The 25851-nt window shown below is 38.5% G+C and overlaps 1 protein-coding gene and 1 long non-coding RNA gene across 2 annotated transcripts in view; one reads left to right on the top strand and one right to left on the bottom strand.

The window, feature by feature from the left end:
* The window catches only part of MEGF9 (multiple EGF like domains 9), a gene marked incomplete at its 5' end in the record, with an annotated part of 117732 nt that overhangs the window by 39244 nt on the left and 52637 nt on the right, over window positions 1-25851 (top strand). The gene's annotated exons all lie outside the window — the stretch shown is intronic.
* On the bottom strand, window positions 856-25736 carry LOC102490505 (uncharacterized). Its single transcript, XR_335571.3, has 3 exons — window positions 25616-25736; window positions 8902-9050; window positions 856-1550 (listed from the first exon to the last, which is right to left on the bottom strand). It is a non-coding gene; the product is annotated as an uncharacterized LOC102490505 (long non-coding RNA).

The raw sequence follows: 25851 nt of genomic DNA, 5'->3' as shown, positions 1-25851 counted from the left end.
GGGCAGAGCCATTCGCCACATTGCCCTCATTGTCTGCCTTTGTTTACTCAGCTGAAAAGCAGTACTTGCCTCTCACACAGCCAGGCATGAATCTCAAGGTCTCCGAAGCTGTTAAAATGGGTAGAAAAATTATTTTGTGAAAGGAAAGGATGACGATTGATATCAGATATTGACATAATGTGTAAGTGAAGGTGCTCTGTTAGGGGAGAGCCCAGTGACTTTAGATAGCTATAAAGTACATTCCTGGTAATATTTTTATGGGTTTGTTTTATTAGGATCTTTGATTTTATATAATTTCTCTACTATCCGGGAAAGAGATACTGATGATTCACTGGCAAATATGATTTGCTGGTACTATAATTAAAAATAAATAGGTTTTGGGAACCAGCAGTTAGCGTAATGGCTATGTCGCTGGACTCCCACGTAGTCAACCATGGTTTGCGCCCCGGACCTGGTGGCTTAAAACTCACGCTGGGTGCGTGTGCATGCGTGCCCAAGATCCCGAGAGGAGAATGGAGGAGAAGGGATTGCGGCATGACCATCCCCTCTGGGGGGTGATTTCTCGCTTTCTGTCTCTATGTCTCTCTCTGTCTGTCTGGTGAGTGCACACGCCCTATAGCAAAAACCTCTCCAATCAATCAATCAATCAATCAATAAATAGGTTTTTAGGATAGGAACATACTACCCAGCACGGGTAACGATCAGTTTCCTGAGGTCATAATACCATGCACATGCTCTTGGCATTTACTTTTCTGGCTATTTTCATCTTTCAACTGGATTATTTTAGCAGACTGCTGGAAAGTATCTTTGCCTTCATTCTTAGTCTATCTTCACACTGCAGCCAGTCATGTTTCTATAATGTGGATCTGATCTTATTCTCTCTGGCTAACATTCTCCCAAGGCTACCCCATTGCTCTTAGGAAAGCCCTTCTCCTCCCTCCTGTCCTATACCCCAGCCACCGTGGACTCTGCTCAGTTCTCTGGCATGTTCTCTCTGGCATTTTCTCTGCCCGGGCCTATGTCATTACACATGCTGCCCCTTTGCCTTTGGGACACTTTCCCCCTCTACTCTAAGCTCAGCTGGAGCTCCTTCTTTTTTGTGTCCCAGCTTAGACAGTTCTTCCTCTGGAAAGTCTGAATTAGGTGTTTGTCCATAAGCAAATACACCTACCATGTGTTCCTTAACATTGTGTGCATATTTGCGTTTTAGTACTTATCACAGCATATTTATTGCTCCTTTGCGTTTCTCTCTGCTGTAAGGCCGTAAGCTGTATGAAGGCAGGGATTATGTCTGTCCTCGTTACTGTATCTCCAGAAGTTACTGTCTTTATTTCCGGCATGAACTCAGTACTTTCTTGAATGACTGGATTAATTACATGTACTTTGCCAAGAATCTTTCTCTAGCAACCTCAGGCGAGAATTATGATTCTTTGTTTTCATGCTCTTCATATTTTCTGTCTTCTATTCAGATTTATTCATTTGGTTAGCCAATAGAACATTGCTTTGAATGTTTGAAACCTCACCATCTTCCCAGAGTACATGTGAGGAACCTGTGAAAGGAAAACTGCGATACTTACTGTATGTTTTCCCTTTTTGTATCCTGTCTAAAATTGCATTCCCAGAGCACACGTACGGTCTCTCCTCAACTCTTGTCTCCCTTTCCTGCATTGCTTTTCCTCCTTAGCATCTACCTACCTTCTAACATGCTAAATAGTAAACTCGTTTAAGTTACTTTGTGTTTTACCCCTTCTGAGAGGTAAAGTTCACAAGGGCATAAATTTTGGTCTATTCTGTTTACTGCTTTATTCCTGGCACCTAAAATAATTTTTGGTGCATAAAGGATTTTACATATATATATATATATATATATTGCATGTGTGTGTGTTGAGGAGAGGAGCAGATGCATTCAGAGATAAGTGATGTGTAAATCTACATAAGGCAGATAGATAACTATAACACAAAGTTGGGTATAATAGCATTTAATATGAGAAATCCCAACCAATGGGGAGAACTTATTTCTCGTTCAAAAACAATTACAGGCTCAGCCAGGATTCGAAACGCACTAGGACATGTGGGAGTCCAGCGACATAACCATTATGCCATCTGCTGGTCCCACTTTTCAGCCTTTTCTTGTCATAGGGAGTATACTGAATTGCAGTACTGGCGCCACAAGGGCAGTCATGGGTTTGGACCCTGTTACTCTGAAGATGCTCCAGGTGCATTCAGTCCGACAGCCTGGTGAGCTATAGGGCTGGGGAAAGGAGTTCTCTGCATGATGAGACCCTGTTGAGGTGCTTTCTCTTGTTCTTACTTGTATGTACCTTGTCTCCTGAACAAAGTAAATAAACTTTAAAAAGAAAAAAAGAAATATATTGCCTTTTGACTCTCTGAGTAGCACCATGGCAGTTGGCAAGAATAAGTGCCTTATGAAAGGTGGCAAAAGGGAGCCAAGAAGAAAGTAGGTTGATCCATTTTTCTAAGAAAAGATTGTTATGACGTGAAAGCACCTGCTATGTTCAACATAAGAAATATTGGGAAAACACTAGTTACCAAGACTCAAGGAACCAAAATTATGTCTGACGGCCTTAAGGGCCATGTGTTTGAAGTGAGCCTTGCAGATTTGCAAAATGACAAAGTCACATTTAGGAAATTCAAGCTAATTACTGAAGACGATCAGGGCAAAAACTTCCTGACTAACTTCCATGGCATAGATCTCACCCGTGACAAAATGTGTTCCATGGTCAAAAGATGGCAGACCATGATCGAAGCTCAGGCTGATGTCAAGACTACTGATGGTTATTTGCTTCGTCTCTCCTATGTTGGGTTTACTAAAAAACACAACAATCAAATACGGAAGACCTCTTATTCCCAGGATCAGCAGGTCTGCCAAATCCGAAAGATGATGATGGAAATCATGACCCGGGAGGTGCAGACAAATGACTTGAAAAAAATGGTCAATAAACTGATTCCAGACAGCATTGGAAAAGACATAGAAAAGGCCTGCCAATCCATCTACCCTGGTACTCCATGATGTCTCCATCAGAAAAGTGAAAATGCTGAAGACACTCAAGTTTGAATTGGGAAAACTCATGGAGCTTCATGGTGAAGGTAGTAGCTCTGGAAAAACCATTGGGAATGAGACGGGCACCAAAGTTGAACGAGCTGATAGAGATGAACCACCAGTCCAAGACTCTGTTTAAAGTTCAGACTTTTAATAGTGACAAATAAAAAGTCCTGTTTGTGACAAAAAGAATATATCAAGGTTTCAGAAAAGTGTAGAAAGTAATACAGTGAATGTTCTCTGAATATCTACCTTTCAGCTCTTTTCTTTTCTTTTTAGAGATTTTTGCTATAGGGCCTGTGCACTCACTGGAGAGAGAGAGAAACAGAGAGTGAGAAATCACCCCCCCCCCAAGGGGTATGGTTACACTGCAACCCTTTTTCCTTCATTCTCTCAGGATTTTGGGTACAAATGCACATGCATCTGGCATGAGTTTTAAGCCTACGGGTCTGGGACTCGAACCGCAGTAGGCCATGTGGGAGTCCAGTGGCATAACTGTTACGCCATCTGCTGGTCCTGGCTTTCAGCCTTTTCTTCCACATTTACTTTGGATGTGTTTTTCATTTTGAAATAAACTATTAATTGGATATGATTAAAGTCTGAGTTTGTCATTTATCCTGTTTTTCTCTTTTTCTACTCAGATGTAACTACTATCCTTAATTTGGTCCCATTCATTTAAAAATGTTTACACACATACATGCACACACACATGCACACACACACACAGTGTTCTTTCATATTTGATATCTTGCATTATGACATTTTACCATGAATTTTTTTTACTGTTCCTTTTTTTGAGATTTATATATATTGTTTTGTGTAATCCTTCTTTGTCTAAATTGCTATATAGTTCCCCACTATATTATAATCTATTTTCTTGTCGATAGTCATTTGAGCTGATTCCAGGTTTTTGCTATTTCAAATAGTGCCGCAGTGAACAACCTTGCAGATGGCACCGTCTTCGCATGTGAGAAGGTTTCTCTATAGCAGTTTTTCTCAGTGTGTGTGTGTGTATGAATCACCTGGGCATCTTGTGAGAATGCTGATTCTGATTAAGTCAGTCTTGGTGGAACTAATAATCTGCATTCTCACACGTTTCCCAGCTGATGCAGATTGATGGACCACACTTGGAGTTACAAGGCGTTGCCAGCTTGTAAGATAGTAGTGTTACCTTTCTAGATATTGCCACTTGGGACTCTGAAGAGGTCACAGAAATGTATATTTCCACTAGAGTATAGGAGAGACGTGGTTATTCTGGGAGTAGCGTCTTTTAGATGGCAAATTTGGCCTATAACCACTTTCTCCATGAAATTAGATAGATTTTTTTTTTTCTGAAGAGAAAACATTTAAACACAAAGCAAAATTACTTCACTGGATAGTTAGCTTAATTTCAGCATCTTAGGAGTTGATCTAAATTAAATAAATACATTTTAATAAGACTGTTTTATAAAAAATGTTACCTGATTCTTTTCTGTTTAAATATTTTATTTACCATTGTCATCCTAGACAGGGCTTTGGCTATAGATTAAACCATCCGAGACAGCTGAAGGGGAAAGGTACTTGTGCACCCAGCCCTACCCTGTATTGTTTTGTTTAATCCCCACAGTAACAGCTGAGAAATGACAGCTAAGCGTAAGAGCCAGTATTTGGATTGTTCTGCGTGGCATCCGAGTTTATGTGGGAAGTCCCTTTACTACTCTTAGCTTCAGTTATCTGCAAAAAGAGGGTAGTGATGTTGTAGATAATCAGATCCTTAAATTCTGGCATTTAAAGTTCCCTAGCTTATGTGACAAGAAATATATACACACATAATATATATGTGATAGCCCCCGATCAACTTTAAAAATTATGATTGAAAAAACACACAGACGATTTCCAATTTTAACCACTTCTAAGGGTATAATTCATATATATTAAATATGTTCATGTTGTGAAGCAATCTCCAGAACTTTTACATCTTGTAAAATTGGAATTCTGTGTCTGTTAAACAGCCACTTCCTTTTCTCCCTCCTGCCACAATCCTTAGTAACCACCATTCCACTTTCTGCTTTTGTGAATTCGATTGCTTCCGATACCTCATGTAAGTGGAAATCTATAGTATTTGTGTTTTTATAACTTGCATATTTCACTTAACATAATAACTTCAATGTTCATCTATGTTGTAGCCTGAGATAGGTTTTCCTTTCTTTTTTTTTTTTTAAAGAGAGATTTATGCTACAGGGCCTTGCCAGAGAGAGACAGAGAGACAGAAAGTGATATATCACACCCACAAGGGGCATGGTCATGCACAATCTCTTCTTTCCACTCTCCTCTTGGGATTTTGGGCATGCATGCACATGTGCCTGGCATGAGCTTTAAACCTCTGGGTCTGGGACTCGAACCATGGTCAGCCATGTGGGAGTCCAGCAACATAACCATCATGGCATCTGTTGGTCCCTCTTTTCAAGGCTAAGTAATATTCCACTGTATGTATGTGCCACATTGCACTTATCCATCATTCAGCAATGGCCATTTTCTTTTGTGTATGTGTAATGGCTATTGTGAATGTGGTTGTACAAACATCTTTTTCAAACCCTGCTTTCATTTACTTTGGATATATGCCCATAAGTGGGATTCCTGGATTATATGGTAGTTTTACATTTTCGAGGAACTGTCATACTGTTTTCCATGATGGTGCACCATTTTACAATTCCACTAAGACTGTGGTGGTAGCATTTAGTGGTAATGAAAGTAGTGAATGGGATGTGTGAAATTAGAAGATAAGTAGGAAAAATTGACAAATTATGCTATTATGGAGGTGAATTTCACTTAGCCAGAGTATATTTTCCTCAGGTATTTTAGCTAATGTTGCCTGTTTCTCCAAAGCCATTACTTCAGGAGTAGAGGAGGAGCCAAATTATTTCTTTTTGGTTTATTTTTGACTGTTGGTCCCTGAGAATTTCTGAAATTGTTAACCCCCAGTAGTGCCTTTGTAATGATTCGGGGAAATTCGAGGACTGTGTTTGGTAATTTTTTTCTTTTAAGAAGTGCCCAAGAGTATGATATGTGGTGTGAAAGATTGTGACTAGCAGGTTTGGAGTATCCAGGAAACAGAATGCAAGTCCCTATGTTTTGTTCACAACCTTGAACAAGATCTTTTATGCCTTTGCACTTCCAAATTCTCATTTTTTAAAAAATGAAGCCTTCTGGGACCAGACAGATGGCATAATGGTTATGTCACCGGACTCCCATGTAGTCAACCGTGGTTCGAGATTTGGACCCGGCAGTTTAAAACTCACGCCAGGTGCATGTACATGCATGCCCAAAATCCTGAGAGGAGACTGGAGTAGAGGGATTATGGTGTGGCCATCCCCTGGGGAGTGATTTCTCGCTTTCTGTCTGTCTCTCTGGTGAGCACACATGCCCTATAGCAAAAGTCTCTTTCTCTAAAAAGAAAAGAAAAAATAAATGAAAAGGAACCTTTCAATCTGTGTTTTAGTTTTGTAACCTCTCTCTCTCTCTCTCTCTCTCTTTTTGAGGCTCTTAGTGTATGCATTTGTGTGTTGGCAGGGAGGTGGTTGGGTTCCCCTAGTACAGTGTGCAAGAGAAGTGTGCAATGGAATTAGAAGTGACGTTTCTTCTCCATTGTGCCCTTCTTTTTGAGCATGAAGTGTTACCCAAATGCTTAGTCATGATGATAAAGCAAAGAACTTCACAGCTTGGAACAGTGTTTATACTGTGTAAGTGTTTGATAATAGTGAAGTGTGGCAGGAGAGTAGGAAGAATTTGTCAACAAGTTTTGAGGATTAAGAGGATTAGATAAGGAACATAAAGTAAAATAGACCCCTTCTAGTTCCAAAACAAAAAGGGCCTTTTTAAAAAATGTCTTTTGGAATGACTCAAAGCTCAGCTATTTTACTTATCTCTTAACTTCAAATCTGTTACACTTCTAGCACTGCAGACATGCAGGCAGGTGTGTTTTCTACTTTGCAGTGTTATTTATTCATAAAGCAGGCAGATTTAATTTCATTGCATAATATATAGACAGACCCTACTTATTGTGCTAAGCCTATCTGAATGTGTGAAGAAGCAATCTTTCCCAATGACTAACCAAATTCAGGTTCTCCTGTTAGATTGCAACAGTAATTTACCAATGAATCTATTGCATCTAGTCCTTCTCAATTCTTCCTTCACACTGATGTTAAAGATAATCTAATCCCAGCTGTATTCCTTATGACTGTCTGACCTTGGGAAAATTAATTTCTCTGTGCTTCTGTTTCCTTATTTTATCCTCTCTGTGGTAAGGATTACACCTGCCTTGTAGATTACTTATAAGTTTTTAATAAGCTAGTGTATGTAAAGTGCATAAAACAGTGTTTGACATATAATAAGGAAATAAGTAAAGCAATAATAATAACAGAGGTGGTTCCTATTGTCATTATTATTGTTTCTGTTGTTATTTTTTAAAAGAATTACTTTATTTAATTTTATTCATTATCATTTTTTTTTTAAATTGATGTTGATCAGAGAGACACAGAAAGAGAGAAGGAAAGTGAGAAAGCAAGCTGCCAGATCCGGGACCCGAACCATGGCCAGCCATGTGGGACTCCAGCCACCCCAAGCACTGCACCACCTGCTGGCTCTCTGTTGTTTATTTATTTTTTTTGCTTCTGAAGCCCCACTGTGACCACATCATTACTCTGCTCAAGAATTTTTTATATTTCTCCTTTGCTTGTAGCAAACTTTTTAGGTGCATTAAATCAGTTTTGAAGCTAGCCCAAAAGCATATATTCCTGAGTACCCCCATCAGAGGCCTAGGATGGGACCCAGGAATCAGTTCTTTGCCATGCTCCCCAGGGGTATTGAAGCTGGTAAGCCTAGAGCCTTCTTGGGAGAATCACACACATAGGAGCAAACCCACACTCCGTAGACGGGAATCTGAGGCCCCAGTGTACCTTTTCGATGTGCGTTCTCCTCCCAGTCTTCCCTCTCAATCTTGCTGCAACAACAGTGAGGTTGCTCACTCTTCCTCATGTACCCCTGGCATTTCCCCAAGGTAGTATGACATAACTTTGTGATAAAATATTTATTCCCAGTATTCCACAAACTATCTATTTAATAATACATTTAAGAATTGTTTGGGGGTGAATGCAAAACTGTAGTATGTGCAACCAACCCTCCTATTTTTGAAAATTAGGAAACAATTTGTAGGTTATATCACTGGGCACTTTAGGATAGAATTTTTATTTAATTTGCCAGAGAGTTCGTGCCCTCACTGGAAAGAGACAGAAACAGAGAAAGAGAGGGAGAGAGAACCCCTCCCCCATTGGAGAATGGTCATGCTACCATCCCTTCTCCATTTCTCCCTCCTTTTTGGGATTTTGGGCATGTATGTACATGCATTCAGCATGTTTTCTAAGCCCCTTGGTTTGCGGCTCAAACTGTGTGCTTGACCGTGTGGGATCCATATACACTTAACCCCTAGGCTACATGTTGTCTGAGAATAGCATTTTAATTTTTAAAATGATTTTATTTATCTACTTATTTTAATTTGACCAGAGAGGGACACAGTGAGAGAGAGAGAAGGGGAAAGTGAGAAAGTAAACTGCCAGGTCCAAGACTCGAACCACCGTCAGTTATATGAGAGTCCAGCACCCTTAACTACCACGCCACCTGCCGGCCTCGAGGGCAGCATCTTAAATTGATCAGTCTCTTGCTCTCTCTTTATGCTGCTTTTCTCCAAATGAATTTACAGGCAATACAAAAACAGATAGTTCTAGCCTTGAAGTTACTCCGCTAGTCTTTGTAAACAGAGACACTAATGCAAATAGACTCCCAACCTCAGACCCAATTGGCAGTACCTGAAACTGACGTTCGTTTTCAGTGTTTTCTGTTACGTGTACCAGGTCCCACGCTGGCTAAAGGTTGGGGCTAGAGTGGGGGAGGGTGTCTCTGTGTTGGGACCCTGTTGGGGGTGTTGTCTCTTTCTGTCTTTATCTTTCTTTCATTCCTGGAAGACATAAATAAGTAAACTTTTAAAAAGTTTTTTTTTTTTTTTAAGAGTTTTTAAGATAAGCAGTTGTGGGAAGCACTATAATCTATTTTACACAAGCAATTGAAGAAACCCAGAATCATATTCATTGTTAGACAGATAACATATGACCTTCAATAGAATATCTCATACCATGTAACTGAAAATAGTAGTCTTATTCTGGGACCAGGAGTTGGCATGATTGCTATGTCGCTGGACTCCCATGTAGTCGACCACAGTTTGAGTCTCAGACCTGGTGGCTTAAACTCACGCCAGGCCCGTGTGCGTACGTACCGAAGATCCCAAGAGGAGAATGGAGGAGAAGGGATTGCAGTGTGGCCACCTCACCTAGGGGGTGATTTCTTGCTTATTTTCTCTGTCTCTATCTCTGTCTGTCTTTCTGGCAAGTGCGCACACCCTGTAGCAAAAACCTCTCTAAAAAATATAGTAATCTTAATAAAATCGTAGAGAAAACCCAATGGAAATAGTAAGAGAGTTCATTAAAAATGGCTATGTATATATTACACAAAATTGAAGTTGATAATTGTCACTAATACTAATTAGAAAATATAATGGAAAAAAAGATTACAGTTTTAACCACTACAACTACCATCACCACTAATGATAAAAAACGTAGGAGCAGGGCCGGCAGGTGGTAAGGGTTGAGGGCCAACACATGGTATGCTGGTTAGGTGGTGGACTCCCATATGGCCAACCACAGTTTGAGTCCCAGGCCTGGCACTTGCCTTCTAACTTTCTCTCTTTCTGTTTCTCTCTGGTCAAATTCAAAATTAATTAATTAATTCTTTAAAAAAGAAAAAAGTTTAAGGGCAATCTCAACAAGAAGTGTATGATACTCATATACAGGTTGAGTATTCTTTACATGAAATGCTTGGGACCAGAAAGTGTTTTAGATTTTATATTATTTTCAGGTTTTTGAATATTTGCATATACATAATGAGAAATCTTGAAGTTGGGTCCCAAGTCTTAATGCCACATTATGTTTCATATATACTTTATACACATAGCCTGAAAGTAAAAGAATTATTTATTTAATCTTATTTATTTATTTATCTTAATTTGACCAGAGAAAGACAGACACAGAGAGAAGGAAAGCAGGAAAGCAACCCACCAGGTCCAGGACTCGAACTATAGTCAGCCATGTGGGAATGTCCAGCACCTTAATTACCACACCACTTGCTGGCCCCAGCCTGAAAGTAATTTTATGCAGTAGTCTATATTTCCATGTTTTGACTGACCCATCATATGAGGTTAGATATAAAATTTTCCATTTGGTGGCATCATGTCAGCACTCAAAAAGTTACAAATTTTGGAACATTTTAGATTTTATGTTTTCATATTAGGGATTTCTCTCTCTCTTTTTTTTTTTTTTAAGAAATTTTTGCTATAGGGCACATGCGTTTACCAGAGACAGAAAGCAAGAAATCACCCCGGGGTGGGGGGATGGCCACACTGTAATTCCTTCTCCTCTCGGGATCTTGGGCACACACGCACACGTACCCGGCAGGAGTTTTAAGCTGCCAGGTCCGAAATTCGAATTGCAGTCTCCTATGTGGAAGCCCAACAACGTAACCATTACGCTGTTCACTGCTTCCCAGGTTAGGGATTCTTAACCTATCTACATAATTTTACAACTATACAGTTTTACTGAGTAACATAAAAGAAGACCATAAATAGAGAATAGTGCTTATAGATGAGAAAATTAAATATTGTAAAGCTGCCAGTTCTTGGTATGTTAATTTTTATAAATGGAAATACCGAAAAATTACAGTAGGATTCTGGGGGTTGCTGAAAGGGATCGTGACAATGAAGTTTAGATGGAAGCATAACTATGAACAACTTAAAGAAAATGTGAGAAAAGTAATATATTGGAAACATTATAAGGCTGTACTTATTAAACTTATTTTACTGACACAGTAATAAACTGATCAATTTAATAAGTCAGGAGTTGATTCTGATTTATAAAAATAAATCAATAAATGATATAAAAAATACCACAGTTTATTTGACCTTTCTTGGTTGAAAGACATTTGAGTTATTTCCAACTTTTGGTGATTATGAATAAAACTGTATAAATATTCTGTTACACTTAGAGAAAAACAGAAAATATAGATAGTATATCTTTCACAAGCTCCTCCTGATGTTAACATTTTGTACAATGATGTTGTTATTATTGAGACCAGAAATTCACATTGATAGTAATACTATTTTCTAATTTACAGATCTTATTTGAATTTTGCCATTTTCTCTTAGTGTCCTTAGATTGATAAGCCAGTCCAGGATCTCACATTGTATTTAGCTGATACCTTTCCTTAAATCAGGGATAGTTCTATCTGGGGTAGTCTTTGTCTTTTATGACTTTGATCCTTTTGAACAGCACTGGCCAATTATTTGGTAGAATATTCTTAGTTTTGGGTTTGTCTGATGTTTTTGTCGTGATGAGTTGGGGTTATGTACTTTTGGCAAGAATACCACAGAAATGCGCTTGTCACTTCTCGGTATATCATGTCAGGGGGTACATGCTGAAAACTTTTTGCTAGTGATTTAATTTTTAAAAAATTAAAAGTTGGGGGCTGGCTCCATGGCACAATGGTAATGTGTTGTGCAAGAGAATCTGGGTCCCCCATGGCCACTATGGTTCAAATCTCTGCCTTGACCCGGGCATGTGTGCAAATGCCCAAGATTCAATGGGCTGGAGGACTGGAGGAAGATCACAACATGACTGGATCCCATGGAGGGTGCTCATCTCTCTCTCTCTCCTTCAGTCTTACATTCATGCACACAAACTCTACCACGAATTTTTAAAATTAATTTTTAAATTTATGTGTGTGTGTGTATGTGTGTGTGTTTTTAGAGGTTTTTGTTTTGGGTGCATGCGCTTACTGGAGAGAGAGAGAGAGACAGTGAGAGGGAAGGTGAGAAATCACTCCCCAGAGGGGATGGCCACACCACAATCCCATCTCTTTCATTCTTCTCCAAGGATCTTGGGCATGCACACACATGTGCCCGGTGTGATTTTCAAGCCACCAGGTCTGGGACTTGGACCTTGGTTGGTCATGTGGGAATCCAGCAATGCAACCGCTACGCCATCTGCTGGAGCCTTTTATTTTTATTTTTTAGCCAACGTCCCTCTGCATTGCAGTACTCCTGCCTCAGCCTTCCATCTGGGACTACAGATGCTTTCCACACGCCCAACTATTTCTTTGACAAGTCTTGCCTGGTTCAGCCTCGATCTCACTATCCTCCTGCCTGGGCCTTCTAATTTCACTGTTCCTGGCCTTAAGGTTGGGCCAAGAATTGGACTGGGTCTCCCATGTACACCTAGCCTGTAGAGCACAGCATCTTGGACATTGTGACTGAGCCTAGTGATTTAATTTAGATCATTTGACTGAGGGGATGTCTGCCAGGTTTATCTGCTACAAAGTTAATATTTTTCCTTTGGTAATTACAAAGTATCTTAGAAGATACTTTGAAACTATGTATATATCTTATTTCTCATTGTACTCATACTAAGTAATTTTATTTACAGTCTTGTTCTTAACAGTTATTATTGTGGTGTTCCCCTGATGACAGTTTTCTATTTTCATCATTCCTTCTACATTTATTCATTGGAATTTTACTTTAAGGAAAAACTTTCCCTTCTACCCACTTATTTATTTTACTTATGTCAGTGTTAACTCATGGATATTTAGTTGTTTTTAAGCTATTATCTCTTTATATATGTTCTGTTGGTGAGCTACCTCAAATTCTTTATGGAAAAAAAGCAGAAAAATGAGTAAATAAAATATATTAAGGATGGAGCTAGATGGTGATGATGGTTACACAACACTGAATGTATTTAATGTCACTTGTATGCTACAGTGGTAAATTTTTTTTTTTTAGAAAGAGATTTTTGGAATAGGGCACGTGTGCTTGCCAGAGAGACAGGGAGAAACAGAAAGCAAGAAATCACCCTTCAGGGGGTTGGCCACATTGCATTCCCTTCTCCTCCCTTCTTCTCTCGTGATCTTGGGCATTCACTCACACATGCCCAGTTTGAGTTTTAAGGTGCTGAGTCTGGAACTCAAACTGCAGTCAGCTAAGCGGGAGTCCAGCGAGGTAACCATTCCACTATCTGCTGGTCCCTACAATGGTAAATCTTACATATGTTTTATCATACTTTAAAGGAAAACTAAATAAAGAAAAGACCTATTGGGTTGGTCCTGTGGCCTATGGATTGAGGGAGCTGGATCCCGCATGGCCAATCATGTAGCTTGAATCCTGGCCCTGTGGCTTGAAAAGCATACCATGTGCATGTTGTGCATGCCTGGTCTCAACAGAATGGAGAAGGGATTGCAATGTGACCAAGCTGGGGGTGGGGTGTGTATGTGTGTGTGTAGGGGGGTGCTTTCTTCCTGTCCTCTCTTTATCTCCCTCTGGTGAGTGTCCACACCCTCTGGCAAATTAAAAACTAAAACAAAATAGTCATGCTAAGGAATCAAGGAACAAGTAACTGATTCAGGAAAAAGTTCCTGAATGGTAAGAATGGAAGCAAATAGACAAGACTTGACTATAGTAAAATGCTCAGTAAGTGCTTATGGAAGTGTCTGAGCCATGGACACCAAGAGAGGAACGATTTTCGAAAAGGTAGGAGGTTTCAGTATGTCAAATGCTATGAAAAGGTAAAGAAGATTACAGCCATGGGAACCAGCAGTTAGCGTAATGGCTATGTCACTGGACTCCCACGTAGTTGGCCGCGGTTCGCGTCCCGGACCCGGTTGCTTGAAACTCACGCCGGGCGTGTGTGCGTGTGTGCCCAGGATCCCGAGAGGAGAATGTAGGAGAGGGGATTGCGGCGTGACCATCCCCGCTGGGGGATGATTTCTCGCTTTCTGTCTCTCTGTCTCTCTGTCTGTCTGGCGAGCGCAGAGCGCCCCACCCTTATGGGAAAAACCCCTAAAAAAAAAAAAAAAAAAAAAAAAAGATTACAGCCTGAGACGGCTATTTGAATCAGTAACATTTGAGAGAGCATTTTAATAGAGTTATGGAAAGATCACAGAGCATTAAGGAGAGATCATGAGGTGTCTTTTTGTTTGACACATGTTATTTAGAACATAAGTGAGGACCAGCAGATGGTGTAATGGTTACGTTGCTGGACTCTCACGTGGCTGACCACAGTTTGAGTCCTGAGCCCGGTGGCTTGAAACTCATGCCAGGTATATGTGCATGTGTGCCCAGAATCCCAAGAAGAGGCTGGAAGAGAAGAAATTGCAGTGTGGTCATCCCTTCTGGGGAGTGAGTTCTTGCTTTCTGTCTCTCCGGCAGTGCACATGCCCAGTAGCAAAAATCTCTCTCTTAAAAAAAAAAATAAATAAAAATAAAGGAAAAAAGAAAGGAAGATAAATGGTAGCAAAATGGAGCAGAAAATTAAGCAGAATAAAATTGTAAGATGCCCAGTGCATGTTTAGAGGTAGATCCTGTAGAAGTGGAAGACTGAAGTGTGGGGTGGGCAGAGTAGCACCCTGGAAACGATGTAATCAACAGCTCAGTTGGGAGACTATTCATCCTGAAGGAGCTGGTTAACCAGAAACTGGAGGGCAGGTTAGATAGAAGGGCAAAGGGACGAAGAGAGTGTCAGTTGCCATGAAGTTGGAAATGAGTCATTTGCTAGTGGTAGGGTGGAATGGAAAACTTAAAGAGAATGGTCAATGCAGGCAATGATAGGGAAACAATATCTAAACAATAAGATAAATCCAGATTTTGGAGCAGTTCTAGGAATTTAGCAAATGCAAAACCTTTTGTCATTTTTTTAGTTTGTCAAAGGGCACATGCGCTTGCCAGAAAGACACAGAGGGGAAGGGAGAGGGAGAAAGAACCCTCCAGGGGGCGTGGTACTTTCACTTGTACTTCCCAGTGGCTGCAATCGCTTCTCTTCCATTTCTCCATCCTTTTGGGATTTGGGGCACACATGTACACACCCAGTATTTTATTTTTTATTTAAAAAATTTTTAAAAGGTTTTTGCTATAGGGTGTGAACACTCGCCAGAGAGAGGAAAAAAAAGAGGGAAAGTGATAAATCACCCCATGGGGGGATGGCCATGCTGCAGTCCCTTTCCTCCAGTCTCCTCTTGGGATTTTGGGTATGCACACATGCCCAGAGCATCTTAAAGTTGTCAGTCTGGAACCTGTACCATGGAGTCAGCCATATGGGATCCAGTGCTTTAACCACCATGCCACCTGTTGGCCCTAACTTCCCCCTGTATTTTAGAGCAGTTATTTTATATCTCATTTCTGATACCAATTTATGAAAACAATTTTTAAATGCTCAGTGAAGTGGGGCATCCGGGAGATAATATAGTAAATATCCTGTTCAGGTAGAAAGCATCTTCACATTTTTATTTTACTTCAAAACACTATATTTCCTGTCATTTTATGTATCTTGAGACTACAGAAATAGATGTGTACAGATTTAGAACAAATTTAAAATTATACTTAGGGATAAATCTAATCAAAGAAGTTACAGAACTCCATAAGGAAAACTATGAGAAGATAAAAAAGAAATTGAAAATGACACAAGGAAGTGAAAGGATATTCTATGTTCCTGGATTGGAAGAATTAATATAATCAAAATGGCAATTCTACCCAAATTAATCTACATATTTAATGCAATGTCGATCAAAGTACCAGACACATTCTTCACAGATCTAGAAAAGATTAGTTTGTCTGGAATCATAAAAGACCCCGTATTGCCAAAGCAACTCTGCACAAGAAGAGTGAGGTGGGCAGCATCTCACTCCCTGACCCAAAAATATACTACAAAGCTGTGGTAATCCAAACAGCATGGCACTGGCACAGAAGCAGACATGTGGACCAATGGAACAGAATAGAGTCCCCCAAAATAAATTCCCAAACATACACTCAACTGATTTTTGACAAGGGGTACTAGTCTATCTAGTGGGAAAAAGAAAAGCTCTTCAACAAATGGTGCTGGAAAAACTGGGTTTCCACTTGCAGAAAGATGAATCTGAACCCCTACCTCTCACCTCTGACAAAAATCAAGTTAAGGTGGATCAAAGATCTAAATCTAAGACCTCAAACTATAAAACTGCTCCTGGAAAACACCAGGGAAACTCTAGGAGACATTGGGGTAGGGAGAGACTTAAATAAAGACTCCCAAAGCACAGTCAATAACCCCCAAAATAGACAAGTGGGAATACATCAGACTAAGAAGTTTCTGCATGGCAAAAGACACAGTAATTAGTGTAAATCAACAGCCCTGAGAATAGGAAAATATTTTTGTAAACTATGTGTCAGATAAGGGACTGATAACCAGAATTCACAAGGAACTCAAGCAGCTGTTCTGAAAAAAGACCATCAATCTTATTAAAAGATGGAAGAATGAGTTGAAAAACCCACTCTCTAAAGATAACATAGAACAGCTAAAAGGCATATGAAAAAACACTCAACATCCCTCATTGTAAGGGAGATGCAGATCAAAACAACGAGATACCATCTAACCCCAATCAGAATGACTAAGATTAAAAAAACAAAAAATGATAAGTGCTGGCGTAGGTGTGGTGAAAGGGGAACTCTCTTACACTGCTGGTGGGAATGTAAATTGGTCCAGCCACTGTGGAGAACAATTTGGAGATTCCTCAAAAATCTACAAATAGAACTACTATATGATCCAGCAATCCCACTCCTTGATATCTACCCAAAGGACAGAAGGATACTTAATTGGAAAATTACTGGCACATCGATGTTTATTGCAGTACTATTCACGATTGCTAAATCATGGAAACAACCCAAATGCCCATGAACAGATAAATGGATAGAAAACTTGTGGCACATATACTCAATGGAATACTATTCAGCCATAAAAACAAACAAACAAAAACAAAAACAAAACCCTGGCTTTTGACAGGAAGTGGATGAATATGGAAGATTTACTGCTGAGTGAAACAAGCCAGGCTATGAAGGAGAGGCAATGTATGTCCCCACTTAATATATACCGAGTGTCCGCACTCTATGACTGAAACTGATTGACTAAAGGATATAGAAACACGGTATATAGATGTAAATACCAGATATAGTGTGTGTGAAAAAGGATCTGAGGAAGGACATTTAGAAGAAAAATAGACAAAGCATTAATGGGACAAAGAAATGTGATATTATTTGTTGAAGATATTTTATAGTTTTATCAACTGTGCTAGGGAGAAATGTTCACCTTGAAATATTCACTTTGTAAGCTAAATAATGGGATTGAATGTATAAAAGAAAATTTAAATTTTTAAAAAGCTAGAAATTGGAAACTTAAAAAAAAAAGAATTATTGGGTCATTGGAAAACTCAGGCCAAGCTTTATACATGGTGGAAGAGAGAGTCTGGGTCTCTCTCTCTCTCTGCATGGATATTACAGTGAAAAAATTGTTTTGTGTTAGTTTTTATTATAATAGCTGTGAACCTCTTCACACTTGTTTATTTGACCTGTGTTAAGCTACTGTTACCTAGTCTGTTGTTTTCCTATGTTAGTAGATAATTTGGTTTTAAAATACCTGGGACTTGAGAATAGATAGCTTGTTAAAATGTTTTCCCTAGTAACTTTTGCTGAAGGGTAAAGCATTAAATATTCTTATCTTTATTTTTAAGTTAAAATTTTGTTTAGAGATAGGAAGAGAAAATGAATGGGATAGAATGCTATACAGGTTGACATGATGCCTAAAATAAAGAGCTAGCCAGACTGTAGAAATACTTTGTATTTTGTAACATTCACTTTGAGTAAATGCTTTTCCACTATTAATAAATGTATATCCTACCTAAAAAAAAAAAAACCCAAAAAACAAAAAACACATTTTTTGCATAGAAAAACATAGAAAGTAGCCGACAGGTGTTATGGCAGTTGGGGCTGGACTCGTAGACGACAGGTGTTATGGCAGTTGGGGCTGGACTCTCGCATGGCTAACTGTGATTCAAGTCCCAGAATGGGCAGCATGCTTTCTCTCTTTACCTTTCCAAATTAAAAGAAATAGTAATAACAAATACAAATAAATAATTCTTAAAAAAATACATCCTAACTTTTCTGATGATACAATGTATCTTCTTAGTGAAGTTTATCATTATGTAGTGATTAGACTTCTTTTCCCCTAATAATGCTGGCTTTTTCCTCTTAAATATCTGTTTTGTATCAATATAACTTTGTTAGTTTTCTTTTGGTCAATATTTATATACTTTATCTTTTTTATCCAGTTATTTATTTTTTTGGAGAGGTTTTTGCTATGGGGTGTGTGCACTCGCCATAAAGACAGAGAGAGACAGAGAGATAGAAAGGGAGAAATCACCCCCTATGGGGGATGACCATGCCGCAATCCCTTCTCCTCCATTCTCCTCTTGGGATCTTGGGCACTCACACACACATGCCCGGCATGAGTTTAAGACACGGGGTCCAGGACTCGAACCATGGTCAACTACATGGGAGTCCAGCGACATAGTTATTATACCAACTGCTGGTCCCATCTATCCAGTTATTTTCAACCTCTCTAATTTTGGGCTTTTTGCAGCCAGTTGATAGCTGGATTTTGTGGGTTTTAATTCAGTCTGAAGATCTTTGTGTTTTAAATTCACCAGCTCTAATTTTATTTCATAAAATGAAGACAAGTTTGAATAGATTTTAGTAGCTCTAAGATAAGATTTGCCTTCAATGAACAATTTTATTTTAGTTTTTAAAAGAATTATTTTATTTACTCATTGATTGATTTCATATGAGTTTTGCCAGAGAAAGAGAGAGTGAGAGAGGGAGAGTTAGAAAGCAAGCTGCCAGATCTGGGACTCAAACCGAGGTAGCCCATGTGGGAATTCCAGCACCTTAACCACCACTCCATCTGCTCACCCTCAACAAACAATTTTAAATCTATGGATTTTTCCTTAACAATAAACAATTTTAAATCTATGGATTTTTCCTTAAAATAGAGTATATACATGAAAAATTTTCAAGTGGAATTGCTTTCTGATTTATTTATTAGTATTACTACACACACCAATTTCTTAATTATAAAACAAATTTTTATATATCAAAAACCATGTATGTGGGAGCCAACAGGTGGTTGAAGTGGTTAAGGCACTGGACTTCCACATGACCAACCACAGTTCAAATCCCGAATCTGATGGCTTGGTAGTCATACACCTGCCCAAAATCTTGGGAGAAGAGTGGAGGAGAGGGGAGTGGGGCGTGACAATCTCTCTTGGCTGGTGATTACTCACTTTCCTTCTCTCTGTCTGTCTCGTATGAGTGCACGCACCCTGTAGCAAAACCCGAAAAAAGTGAAAAAAAAAAGTGTTTGTGTCCATAAGTAATTTGATTTTTTTTTTTGCAATACAGAAAAGACAATAATCATTCACATTTTTTACATTGGAACACTGTAACTCAACAGTGACACTCACTGAGGATCACAAAGGTAGTTAATTAGCAGCAAAATCTGATTTTAAGGTGTTCTGGATCTGTTTGGTGGGTTTTCTACTCATTTCCATAGGCAGAAGCCTCTCGTTGTAAAAAGATATGGACTTTGTAGTTGCTCAGCTTGGTTTCCAGCTCCTTCTTCAGCACTGGTTAGTTGTGTGGTTATTTCATCTCTAAGACTTAGATTCCTCCCTGAAGGTCCTAGATCCCAGGATTGGAGTAAAGACTAAAGGATGTTATACGCACGTGGTTTCTTGAGTGATGTCTGATACCGGTGTTGTACATGCTCAATAACCGGTAATAGCGTTTTTGTTATTATTAGTAGTAAAAGAAGCGGTTGTAACCTTTCCCAGAACTTGTCATCTTGTCTCGTTAATTAGATAAATTGTCTTTGAATTGCGGAAAACTGGCAGTGATCCAGGGGCATGCGCTAATAGCATGGCTCTTAAATGTGAGACAGAAAAACGTCCATAAAACCTGGATTATTCTGTTACTCCATTTTTTTTTTTTTTTGTTAACATATGTCTACCATACAGTGAAAGAAAGGTTTTGCTATAGTAAAGTGTGATTGGGGATTTTAATGGATACATTTTTATTTCAAAAACAAAGCTGAAAGCTCTCTCTCTTTTTAGTAGTGACTTTAAAATTTTCCACATTTCTGCAAAGTCTGGTTTAACTCAAGAAACTCATCGGCTTTAATATTAAGTTTCCCAGTTTTTCAAAAAGATTTGTGACCCTACCTTGGCTTAACATAAATGTAAAATGTAATTTGAGTATCAGTGTTAGACTAGGGCAAGACTCTATAAAAATAAAAAATTCTGGGTTGATAATTCTTTTTACCTAGAATGAGGCCTTTCTGAGATTCTTTTTCTCTCAACTTACAAAAATGAAAGATGGTATTAATAAAAAGTACATTTTGAAATACACCGTACACTTAAGAAATCAGGCCTGTAGTCAACATAATAGAGTTTGTTGGTTTTCTTAGAATCATTCAATGTACAGGCAGAGGTTTGCATTAAATATTCTACTCTTGATTCCCTCTCTCTCTTTTTTATTTATTTATTTTTTGAGCCTTTTTCTATAGCATATTTGCTTTCACCAGAGAGACAAAGAAAGACAAAGAGACAGAAAGTGAGAAATCACCCCCCAAGGGGGATGGCCATGCCACAGTCCCTTTTCCTCCATTTTCCTCTTGGGATTTTTGGGTACACATGCACATGCACCCAGCATGCGTTTCAAGCCACTGGGTTTGGGATTCAAACCGCTGTCGACCATGTAGATGTTCAGCGCCTTAACCACTATGCCACCAGCTGGCCCCAGTTAAGTAGCATTTTAAATCCTAAAGTGCTCCATAATTTCTTATGCAATAGTCAGCTATAGCATTAATCCCTTTCTTCTAAATTGTAATATTTATTTTGAAAAGACTGAGTCATGAGAGTGGTCTGCCGTTGACGTTAGTGCTACAGTCTAACTAAAGTAGTTGTTCCTGGCACACCGCAGCATCCCCCCAGTAAAATTTAAGACTCTAATTTAAGAAAACCTCATTGCTTTTTTAAAAAGGTATATTTATTTTATTTGTTATTTTAAAATTTGCTATAGGGCACACATGCTCACCAGAGAGAGACAGAGAGAAGGAAAGGGAGAAAGCAGTCTACCAGGTCCAGGACTTGAACTGTGGTTGGCCATATGGGAGTCTAGCACCTTAACCACCACACCACCTGCTGCCCCCCTCCCCCATTGCTTTAAAAAAAAAAGATTTAGTTTGTTTTCAAATTTATATTCAGCAAAATTTACTCATTTAATGTTCAGTTCTATTACTTTTGACAAATGCATAATAAAGATGCAGAACGGTTTTCTTATCCTACTCCCTCAAAATTCCCTTGTGCTGCAACTTTGTAAGAGCCGCCCCCCACCCCACCAGCTCCTGGCAAAACTTCAGTTTTGTTCTCCACTCCTATAGCTTTGCCTTTTCTAGAATATCAGGTAATGGAATGATATAATATATAGCTTTTTGGGTCTGATTTTGTTCAATTAGCATAAAGAGCATTTGAGATTCATCCATGGTCTTGCATGTCATTAACTTATTCCTCTGTATTGTTGAGTTGTATTCCATTGTGGCTATAACACAGTCTATCCATTTACCAACTGAAGGACATTCGGGTAGTTTCCAAGTGTTGGTGATTATGAATATATTAACAGCTCTTATCAATATTTGTGTAGAAATTTTTTATGTGAATGTAAGTTTTCATTGTTTTGGATAAGTACTAGGAGCAGAATTGCTGGATTATATGGTAAAGTTATATTTATGTTTATAAGAAACTGTCCAACTATTTTCTAAAGTGTCTGTACTATCTATGAAGGGGCTTCAAAAAATCTTATGGAAAAAGATTATGAAAAAACTATGCATGGATTTAACAATTTTTTGGTATCAAATAAACTTGTATTTTAGTTGTCCTTTTTTTCTGTGAACTTTAAAGTCCCCTTGTATTTTGTATTTAAGTCAGTAATTTTTGAAAGTTCTAGTTGCTCTGCATCTTCTCCAGCAATCATGTTATCAAGTGTTTTATCCATTCTATTGTAATAGATGGTTGCTCATTGCCTTTTCACATAGTTTGCTTTTTTGATTTCCATTCAGTTGATGTTGTAGTGTTTACACTGTGTGTGTGTGTAGGAACAGAACTTCTATCTACTTTTGCTAGTCAGACTGTGGTCCCAATTCACTTTCTGATAACTCTGATATCTCTTTTGCACTTAGAACTTGAGCGGCCAGGACTGTGGTAAGTAGTAATTATCAGAGCTCTAGATGTATGTTCACTAAGTGATCACACTCTTCTGAGAAAGATTCTAAAGTTTAATAGGTGTGTCCAGATATTAAAAATAGTATTTACTGTTATATTGGGTGCCTACTTTGCATTGTATCCATTGTATCATGTAATGTTCAAATATTGGACCATAATAGAGAAAAAAAGAAAGAGGGGAAGAAGATAGAGTTATAGGAGGTTATTCCATGGGAAGTTGGGAAGATATTTGATTCTTTGTTCTTAGAATTCAATGCAGGAAATGATAATGATTGTTCTATGTGATGGGTTTTGACATGACCCATGTCATATGGCTTCCATTTTTAAATCTCCCAAAGTGTTTCATATCCTAAAATCACCTTATTTGATGTAATAAACCAGAGAAATTCAACTTCTCTTTAACTCTATCAGGGGTCTTCAAAAGCTCATGGAAAGTATATAATATGAAAAAACTCAATTTATAAGCTAACAAATTATCTCGATATAAGTTAATGAATATCTTGATATAAGTTAATGAATGCTCACAGTATTTTACATTTATTACAGTTGCCCATACTACACATTTAACTAGGTTAATTTTATTTGAGGTTGATTACTGGGATAGAGCTCTTAGGTTAATCCAATTCTTTAAAAAAAAAAAAATACTATCGAGGCCAGCTTAAGGGAATTGAATCCCACATGGCTGACTATGGTTCAAATTCTGAACCTGTTGACTTGAAAAACACAGTAGGCGTGTGTGTGCCCAGAATCCTGTAAGGAGAAATGGAAGAGAAGAGACTGCAGCATGGCCATGCCTCATGAGGAGTGTCTTCTTCCTCTCCCTCTTGCCCTCTTCTTTGTCTCTTTGGCAGGTATATGTGCCCACTGGCAATGAAAAAAAAAAAAAAACTGTTAATCCAATTCATTGGGAACATTGATTCTGCTTCAGATGGAAATATGTTAGTAAGGAAGTAATAGAATAAAATTCATAGCCTTTATGATAGATTTTTTTTTAATGTTCTCATTTTTCTTAAAGCTAGTTCTGCCCACACCCACATAATTTAGTTTAACTTGTGATAAAATTGGTCCAGCAGGAGGAGTTGGATATATGTTGTATTTTCGCCAGATTTCAGAAGAAAAATGTTATTTCAAGTGTTCTGGTCATTTTTGGTACAGTGAAGGTCTTGCCATGTAGTTGTTGTTGGCAGGTTTATAGACCGTTGAACACGTCTTTGTGACTTACAGAAACCACAACACGCATACCCAGAAAGTTGGCATCATGTGAAAACATGTAAATCTATCAAAGAAACATCATGCTGTGCAGCCTAATAAATATAAGGATCTTGATTTTTTTTTTTTTTTTTAATTTACTGTAGGGCATACACACTCACCAGAGAGACAGAGAGGCCACATTTCTCAAGTGGCCAGTCTGGGAGTTGAACCATGCAGTTGGCCACATGGGATCTAGCCACCTCAACCACGATGCTACAGGCTGGCCCCAGGAATCTTGATTTTGATGAGAAAGTGATTCATTTCCTAAGCCTGGGGCTGGAGAAATCTGAACTTTCCTTTGGGTTTTGTAGCTAATTCACTACCCATGGTTGAAATATTCACTAAATAAGTACATTATCCACCAGTATATATTCATTCATTACATTTACAAATTAGAGGAGGTCTGATGAACATGGAAATAAACTGACACAAAAGGTTTTGAACCGTGTTGAAGGTATAGAGCTGACCAAGTGGGAATTTCTGGTGGAATCCTTTGTTTTGACTTGTATGGATAAATTACTTGTGATTACATAAAGAGTTTTGAAATTTAGTTTCCTTTTCCAGAATAGAAAAGCAAACCTCTTTATAAATTTTTATGTAAGACTCTGGATTTGCAGTTTTCTAGTAACTTTTTGGAAATTTCAAAAAATAACATTAAAGGTTTTTTTTTTTTTTTTTTTTTTTTTTTTTTTTTTTTTTTTTTTTTTTTACCAAGCTAAATATTTGTCAGTATAACACGATTTTATATAGTGCTTTACCTACTCAGAAGCATAATTTGTACTGTCGATCTCTGTGGGCTCTTTAAGCCTAGGTTCATAACTATTTTGGAACAGGGCTTATTAGAATATATGCAGAGTTTTATTTTATATTGAAGGGCTTTGCTTGCTTGTTTGTTTGTTTTAGTTTATTCATTTTCTTTTTTAAAAAAATATTATTTATTTAATTTTATTTATTATTTTTCCATTCAGCAAGAGGGAAAGTGAGAAAGCAAGCTGCCAGATCTAAGACCTGAACCATGGTTGACAATGTGGGAGTCCAGTGCTTTAACCTCCATGCCAAATGCTGGCCCCCGTATTCATTTTCTTTAGGAGAGAGATAAAGAAAGAAAGAAGCGCCCTCAATGGGGTCTTGTCATGCCCCAGCCACCTTCCCCTAGCCTTCTGGCTTGTCAGGATCTTGGGCACATTTGCTTATGCCCAGCATTTTTTTTTAAGAGAGATTTTTGCTATAGGGTATGTGTGCTTGCTAGAGAGATAGAGACAGAAAGCGAGAAATCACCGTCCTGGGGGGATGGCCATGCTGCAATCCCTTCTCTTCCATTTGCCACTCAGGATTTTGGGCATACATGCTCACTCTCCCAGTGGGATTTTAAACCACCAGGTTGGGGACTTTAACCATGGTTGACTACGTGGGAGTCCAGCGATGCAACCATAATGCCATCTGCTGGTCCTGTGACTAGCATGTTTTGAGTCTAGCTGACTGGGGATTCTAACTGGCTGTTGGCCATGTGACCTCCAGCACTGCAGTTTGGTATATTACCACTGTTGCACAGAGAATGGGTCTGCAGTTGATTTTAACCACGTGTTTTTTGTTTGTTTGTTAAATAATTATTTTACTTAACTTTATTTATTTTTAATTTGACCAGAGAGGGACAGAGAGAGAGAGGAAGAGAGAGAGAGAGAGAGAGAGAGAGAGAGGAAGTAAAAAAGCAAACCCCCAGGTCTGGACTGGAACTGTAGTCGGCCAAGTGGGAGTTCAGTGCCCTTAACCACCATGCCACCTGCCAGCCCCAGTTTTTAACCACATGTTTTTATACATGCTTATAAAGTCCTATGTTGATACTGTGTCATACTATGTTAAAACTATTTCCTTTTCTTAATATGAATAGAAACAGTAGCAAAAACCAAATGCTGCCTGACCTTTATAGAGTGTTATCCTTAGAAGGCCAGAACTAAGGGCTTCTAAGTATTTTCATTCTAAGAACTGTTTGAAATGTACTTAAAGAAAATGTTCATTTTCTAATTGAGATTGGCTTTTACTCACTGATAAGAATAAATCTGTAAACATTTTCCTCTGGATTTATCATTCCCCATTTTCCTGCCTTAAAGCTTCAATTCGCCATTGATTTCCTCCTGGACAGAACATACTAGCTTACAATTCTAACGGTAGCACAAGTTGGAATCTTACAAGCAGTTCTTGTGTGACCTCATATAGGTCACCAGAGTTAATCTTCTGAGCCTTAGGCTTTTGGTGCTGAACAGTGGGATTATTTATTATTT

Source organism: Tupaia chinensis, unplaced genomic scaffold, assembly GCF_000334495.1.
Source record: "Tupaia chinensis unplaced genomic scaffold, TupChi_1.0 Scaffold000455_1, whole genome shotgun sequence".
NCBI lineage: Eukaryota > Metazoa > Chordata > Mammalia > Scandentia > Tupaiidae > Tupaia > Tupaia belangeri.
The sequence above is the reverse complement of the archived record's forward strand: the minus strand, read 5'-3'. Positions and strand labels throughout refer to the sequence as shown.